Raw genomic sequence first — 7890 nt, 5'->3', positions numbered from 1 at the left:
TTCATCCTTGCCCTCTCCTTCGACTCACTTAAACATACTTAGATGAACCCCTCATATTGCATCTAAAGAGGATTATATGTGATATACATAATATACCTATCCTTGTGATAGGTACCACTGTGATGCAGCAGGTTAAGCTGTCACCTGTGGCGCCAACATCCATATGAGTGACAGTTCAAGTCCTGGCTGCTTCACTTCTGATCCAGCTACCTCATAATGTGCATGGGTAAACAGTGGAAGATGGACCAAGTACTAGGGGTCCTGCCACCCATGTGGGAGACCTGGATAAGGTTCCAGGCTCCTAGCTTTAGCTGGGTCCAGAACTGGCTGTTGCAACAATTTGGGGAGTGAGTCCAGGGCTAGAAAATCAATCTCTCTCTCTCTCTCTCTCTCTCTCCCTCCCTCCCTCTCTCTTTCACTCTGTAACTCTGCCTTTCAAATACACTAATAAATCTTTTTTAAAAGATAAGAGAAGGCCGGCGCTGCGGCTCACTAGGCTAATCCTCTGCCTTGCGGCACCAGCACACCGGGTTCTAGTCCCGGTCGGGGCGCCGGATTCTGTCCCGGTTGCCCCTCTTCCAGGCCAGCTCTCTGCTGTGGCCAGGGAGTGCAGTGGAGGATGGCCCAAGTGCTTGGGCCCTGCACCCGCATGGGAGACCAGGATAAGTACCTGGCTCCTGCCATTGGATCAGCGCAGTGCTCTGGCCGCAGTGCGCCGGCCGCGGCGGCCATTGGAGGGTGAACCAATGGCAAAGGAAGACCTTTCTCTCTGTCTCTCTCTCTCACTGTCCACTCTGCCTGTCAAAAAATAAAATAAAATAAAATAAAATAAAATAAAAGATAAGAGAAGATGTTAGATATACAAAACAAGAAAAGCAAGATGAATTCAATAGGGAACTGAATGAAAATGAAAATATTTTAAGTAGAGAATACAATAGGTAGAATATATAATAGGTTCAATATAGCAGAAAAATGAATCAGTGAATTGGAATATCATTTGTAATAGATAAGATTGACAACAGGTTGATTTCTTTAATTCACAAAGATCTTGTATAAATGGGAAAAAACAGCACTCCAGCTTAATTTTTTCATTTTATTTTTTAAATAAAACCACACTATGGCCTACTGTTGATTATCCTGGTGAATTTTTGAAGATTTATTTGTTATTTGAAAGACAGAGAGACATACATAGAGAGAGTTTGCATCTGTTGGTTCACTCCCCAAATGGCCACAACAACCAGGACTGGGACAGGCCAAAGTCAGGAGCCAGAAATTCCATTGTGGTCTCCCACTTGGTTGACAGAGGCCCAAGCACTTGGGCCAATATCCACTGCCTTCCCAGGCATATCAGCAAGAAAGTGGATCAGAAGTGGAGCAACTAGGGCTTGAACTAGCACTCTAAAATAGGATACCAGTATCACAAGCAACTTAACCTACTGCATCACAACACTGGCACACACTCCAGTTTTCAAATTTTCGAAGGATATGAGAAAAAATGCTGAGTATAAATGAAACAAACCAGTTAACATGAAAAAAATTCAATTTGCTGCTAATGAAATAATTGCAAAATAAATCCGTAAAATACCATTTTCAATACCAAAGATGAAAAAACATTAAGCAAGTATAGTGGTCAGTTTTTTAAAACATCTTTGATGATTGTTTAAATACAAATAGTGTTGGGAGAGTTATAGGCTTTATCAGTTATCAGAAATCAACATAACACCTGACACTGGTACTTGATATTAAACCTGCAATAGAAGGTGTGATGTACTGGGATACAAAGAAGTGATGCCAAGCAGGACACAGGAGGGTCGGTGACATAATACTTTCACAGACTGCTGTTTTACATTCTTTCCAAAGAGCAATTTTAAAATATGGACCAAGATCCACTGGTCTTCAGATTGTCCAGAAATCTTTATTGACGTGTACACAAAAAGTTGTGGCATCCGCTGACTTCCAAACTCTGCTCCTTCAAGGAAATCTTTAATTCACAAAGATCTTCAGCTCTTCTCCCTTCAGCTCTTCTCTCTTGTTAACATCAATGATGCAGCCTCTTCATCCTCCCGTTCTGGGACTAATCCAATCTACTCATTTTGTTCAGGACAAGGAGAGAATCCAAGACAGTAAGAGAAAAGCATCAAATAATATATGAAAGAAAATCAATTAGACTGACAGCAGATTTCTCAGAGAAATCTTTAGTCAGACCAACAAAGAACAAAAGAGAAAAAACTTGAACAAAATTAGAAATGGAAAAGGAGACATCACAACCAACACTGCTGAAATACAAAAGATCACAGGAAACTGCTGTGAAAAACTCTATGCTAACAAATTGGAAAACCTCAAAGAAATGGATACATTCCTAGATACATATAACCCAGCAAGGTTAAATCAATAAGACATAGAAAATCTTTTTTTTTTTTTTTTTTTTTTTTGGCCAGGCAGAGTTAGAGAGAGACAGAGAGAGAGTTACAGGCAGTGAGAGAGAGAGAGAGAGAGAGAGAGAGAGACAGAGAAACGTCTTCCTTCCGTTGGTTCACTCCCCTAAGCAGATCCACACCAAGCAAAGACTGAAGCAGTAATTAAAAGTCTTCCACCAAGGAAAAGTCCAGGAATTGATGGCTTTACTATTGAATTCTGCAAACACAATTAAAGAACAAATAAGCCAATACTTTTCAAACTGTTCCAAAATATTGAGCATAATGGAACTCTGCCAAACCCTTTTTAAGAGGCCAGAATCACTCTGATACCAAAACTGAATAAAAACGCAACATGAAAAGAAAACTACTGATCTATATCCTTGATGAACATAGATGCAAAAATACTCAGCAAAACACTAACAAACCAAAATCCACAATCACATCAAAAAGATCACAAATCATGTTCAATGGGATTCATGCCAGAGATGCAAGGGCAGGTCAACATTCATAAATCAACAAATGTCACATAGCACATCACAGAATGAAGAACAAAAACCATATGATCATCACTATATTCCTACAGTACTAAAGAAAGAAGAGGGAGGGGAGGAAGGGAAGGGAGACATCATTATATTCCTTTAAAAAAAAAAAAGCTTTATTTTTCTTTTAGTTCTTTCAGAATTCCAAGTATCAAGTCCTACTGCTAAGGAGAAAAACAAACATAAAATCCATGACCCCTCCCCCTCTCTTGTCTTAAAAGTCACAGAACACCGAAGGAACTGCAGGGGGACAGGTGGATGCAGAGAACCAGGAGGCAAGGATGGCAGGATAAACTCCCCTGACGTGAAAAAGCCATGCAAAAGAAACTGTGACAAATACAGGACAGGGCAGGACAAGGAAAAGCAAGGAGCAGCAGTGAGGAGAGGCTGCGTGGTAGATGTGGCCTCCCTTCTCTTCTTTTCTCTTCTCTTCTCTTCTCTTCTCTTCTCTTCTCTTCTCTTCTCTTCTCTTCTCTTCTCTTCTCTTCTCTTCTCTTCTCTTCTCTTCTCTTCTCTTGTCAGGGTATTGTAGGCCCAAAGCAGGCCTTGTGCCTTCCAGATCTAAAGGGTTGACTCCTTTGGGCCTCCCTCTAGAACTCACTGGAAGGCAGTGTATGAGGCCCATCCATTCTTCTTTAGATGTATCAGAAAAGAAACGACGCAGTGGCAATTCTGCCATCTATCATTGAACCAAGTATGAATTTGTAATGAGAAATAACTGAGCCAGGGAATGCTGCTGCTGCTTTCGTCTCCCAAGGCAGCAGAAATACCTCAGAATCTGCATAAAGCAAGAAAGCAGGAAAACTCAGACGAAGGCACTAGCCCAATCTGTCTCGCTAGCTCAAGTTGCATGGTTCATCCCACCATTAGCAAATTCCAAGAAACTTTTCTTGACTATTGCAAATATGGAACTTAAAGAGACACGAGGAAGGTCTTCACAGTAGGGTAGGATGGAGGAGTGAATCTGCTAGTCAGAACCATGGAACAAGTAAAGGGTCACCTTGTACCATTTTCTTGGTAATAACAGCTTTGAGGCACCAAAAAGTAAGATGTCAGAAACCGTGCCTGTCCTTGCAGAGGGCGACAGGAAGAGAGTAATGGAACACTACTTATTAACTGGGGGAGCCTCTGTCTTTCTTCACCTCCCACCTTGCTATCTCAATAGGGCCATTGGTACATGTCCTGGTGGGCCTGGAATTCCCCAAGGACACAGTCCACACAAATGGCCCCCTAAACCCATAAACATAAATGTCAGGACCTTAGAGAAAACAAAAGGAAAAACACAGTTTGTATGTCATGTAAAATGTTCAGGGGTTGGCTGAAGGAAAAATGGAGCTGAGGTCCAAAGTTCGGAAGTTACTGCCTCCTTTTCTTGGGGGTGCAGAGCTGTATCTGGAGCCATGTTGGAGCCATGGCCTGAACTGTGTACAGATGCCTTCCTCGTTCGGCTCCTACCTCGACTCTGTTCTTCCTCATAATGACTCTCACGATCCGCTCTCCGAGCTTCTTCCTCCAGTTCATCCAATCCTTCCCACTCTCTTCTTCACTGCCCAATGATTCCTTGGACTAGTCTGGTTCTTCTGCTTCTGATGAGAACTCTTCATTGCTGTCGTCCTCCTCGTCCTCCTCGTCCTCCTCCTCCTCCTCCATCTCCTCCTCCTCCTCCTCTCCCTCCTCCCCTTCCTCCTCCTCACAGTCATGCTCTGATGGATTAAACGTCTCCTCTTGGATTTTAGACTCCCCTTCCTCACTCCCCTTCCTCAGCATCCCTGCCCTCACCCTCGGGCTCCAGGAAAGACCAGCCACCTTGTTCAAAGGAGCCCTCAGGGTCATCAACAACGATCTTCATGACTTTTGTCCAGTCCAGGGACTGTCCTCCTGCGTACTTTAGGTCACAGGAACTCAGCCATTCCTTGTTGGGATCCAGAGATGCTACAGGAATAGCATTGATCCTTGTCACTTTCTTGCTATAATCCTTATGGACAACTACCATATCAAAGTTCTTCAAGTGAAACTGGACCTGTTCAAAGTGGGTCAGCTCCACCTGAGCCAATGTCACCACAAAAGGGGGTCATTCTATAGCATTTACCAGTGTACTGCTAGTGGGCTGCAGGCAGAAGGTACTCTGCCAGGGAGCTCCGTTAAATCCCAAATCTCTAACAGGCACTTCAGATTCCAGTTCCTCCTTTGTTAGAGCCTCTACTTGCTTAACGGAATTTTTAAAAGCTGTTTTCAGTATGTGCCTCATTTCTCGGTCCATCTGCTCAGCACTGAGGTCATCTCAGTCATGCATAGGCTGATGCTTCCCCAGGTCTGTGGTGATCTCTCCTACTTCTGTGTAGAACTGCACATCTGTGTGCCACTTCACAAACAGGCTGGTGTTCTTGAGGTGGAAGTGAAAGCAATCATTTCTCCATCACAGGGTTGGAACAATGGATGTTTGATATTACTGTACAGAATATCCACTTTATCTCCCCAAACAGAAGTGAAGTGGAAACCATTGACATGGGCCTCCAGCAAGCCTTGCATTCTTTCTTGGGCAATGCCCAGACAAATGTACAGCTCTTTCAGTTTGGGATTACTCTGGTTTAGATTGATCACCAGTGAGTCTTATTTCACAGTGCCCTCCTTTTCTTTCTCTTCTGCTTCTTGAGTCTTATAATGCTTCTGGACTTCTTTTATAATCCAGAAAGCATTCTGAAGATTCAATGCTGGTACTGTCTGTTCTCTGGGTGCCTTCATATTTGAAGCTCGATATGTAATTTCCTTGACAAAAGTGGTTTCAGTGTTAGGAAAGATGGTGCCCCCATTCCTCCCCAGAGCACTGCCTGGGCAATAAAAGTTGATCTGAAAGTAGGTATAATCTCCCTCCACACACATATTCTTGATTGTGGCAATGTGAAAAAGGTGTGGCAATGTCAAATACTGCCATTATTACAGTCTCATATTTCTTATCAATATAGATCCTCATTTCCTCAATATGTAGGTTCCTTAGGTTTTTATAGGACACATTAGATTTGTGAGCTTTCTGAAGCTGCTGCTCTCCCTTCTGTTCAATCACCTCTTTGCTTCTTCATTGAGTTGAGCTGCCATTTCTTTTTGATGTGCCCTTTGCTTCTCTTCAGCAGTCCTCATTTAGTGCTCTCTCTGTAAGTGATGCTGCTTGTGACCCCTTTCCTAAAAGGTCCTCTGCCTCACCCTTCTCCTCCTCTTCTCCCTTACCTTCATTCTTCAGAAAAATCCCCACATTCTTCACTTCCTTCTTCACAGAAGTGAAAACAGTGGCTGAGCAATCCTCATCCCCAAGTACCGTATCACCAATGAATAGAGCAAAGGTTTTCTCTTCTGGTTCCTTTCCCTCCTTACTAGTCAGGTCTGAGAATCCCAAATTGATGCTGAAAACCATTCCTTTCATCACTTCATACTGATTTTTACCATTGATTACTAGAGAACCTTCATGAAATCCAATTCCCATTCCAGATTCTAGGTTTGTGGTAATTCTGTTCAGCAGCTCTCATTTCTGCTTTTTAATCTGCTTTTTAACGACAGCATTATACACATCGCATATCTTCACATCATGTCTTAATTCATTTAGCAACTCCTCTTGAAGCTGTAGTAAGAAGCTGTAATTATCTTGAACTTCCTGAGAAGGGTCAACCATCGAGGTGTGAACAAGGTTGGAGCAGTAAGATTTGAAGCAAATACCCATGGCCCAAGTGATGGCCCCAAAATGCTTACAATTCTTGTCACTCATCACACTAAACTTGAGATTGTAGTTGCCACCTCTCTGAATAATAGGAGAGTAACACATTTCCACAGTAGAAGGATCTACCCCAGCTAAGTATTTTTCTCGTCAATGGCCTTTTCCACAGACTCAGCCAGTTTGCTCTGCAAAGCTTTCTCATATGCATCAACGATTTCTATGACTCTTTCCTTGAAGAATTTGTTGACGACCTCAGAGGTGATGCTGGCTGCTTTTTTCATGAGGTTGAGCTCCCCATTCTCCTTTATGGCCATGATACATGTCACAACTGCACTGATACCTATTTTTTCAAAGCCCTCTTTGTTGAGGCAGTCATTCCAGCTCTTCAAGAACTCTCCGGGGAACTTGTCTTTGCTGAACACTCCAATCTTCTTGCCACTCTTGCTTTCTTTAAAGGCTTCTATCATTTGGTCAAAGCTGCTCTTACCATTCTCATTCTTTTCTTGTATTAACGGTGTGATGGCAGGGGCTCCATTAGCATTCTCATTGCCCTTAGTGTTGGCAATCTGTTTTAAGAACTCCACTTTTTCTTGATGACCATAAAGATGATTCTATCATCACAGAAGATCATGATAGTATCAGCTAGTTCATAACCAATGAGCCATGTCTGCAAGGCAGTTGACTTGGCATAGACAATTTCTTTATCAACACCCACTGATACAACAATGGCATCCACGTTGGCACACTCATCTTCTCCTTTCCACTAACTGCTGTTCAGTCTCTTCATCCACCAATAATAAGTGTCTTTGCACAGAGTTATAGCCATAGCCCTGGACACAGCTCCTCCTTGAGTTTCGAGAATCACATGAGGTCCCAGCTCTACCAACTGCTCTCCACCCTGGAATCACACACTCTCTCATATTCTTGAAATTGTATCTATGAACTACATTACATCTGTTTTTTTTTGCATTAATATCACATGAACATGTGAGGAGAAAAACCCAAGATGACTTATGACATCAGTGTCAGAGTGCCACCAATCATTTGTCTTTATCATATCTATGCCAATCTCTTCAATGATCCAGTCACTTTTTCCTTCTCTTCCTAATTCTTCTTTTCCCAACTTGGTAATGTTTGGCTCCTTGCCTCTGCATACCTAGCACACTTATGTCTTCCTAGCCCATGTCTGAGATATTACACTAAAATTGTATCATCAACAAAGCCCACAGCT

The 7890-nt window shown here is 42.5% G+C and overlaps 1 pseudogene; it reads right to left on the bottom strand.

The window, feature by feature from the left end:
* Window positions 1-4263: 4263 nt before the first annotated feature.
* LOC108178093 (FACT complex subunit SPT16 pseudogene) lies at window positions 4264-7485 on the bottom strand (annotated as a pseudogene).
* Window positions 7486-7890: the final 405 nt, after the last annotated feature.

This window comes from Oryctolagus cuniculus, chromosome 1 (assembly GCF_964237555.1).
Source record: "Oryctolagus cuniculus chromosome 1, mOryCun1.1, whole genome shotgun sequence".
Classification (NCBI taxonomy): Eukaryota; Metazoa; Chordata; class Mammalia; order Lagomorpha; family Leporidae; genus Oryctolagus; species Oryctolagus cuniculus.
Note: the sequence above shows the minus strand (reverse complement) of the source record. Positions and strands in the feature narration are given on the sequence as shown.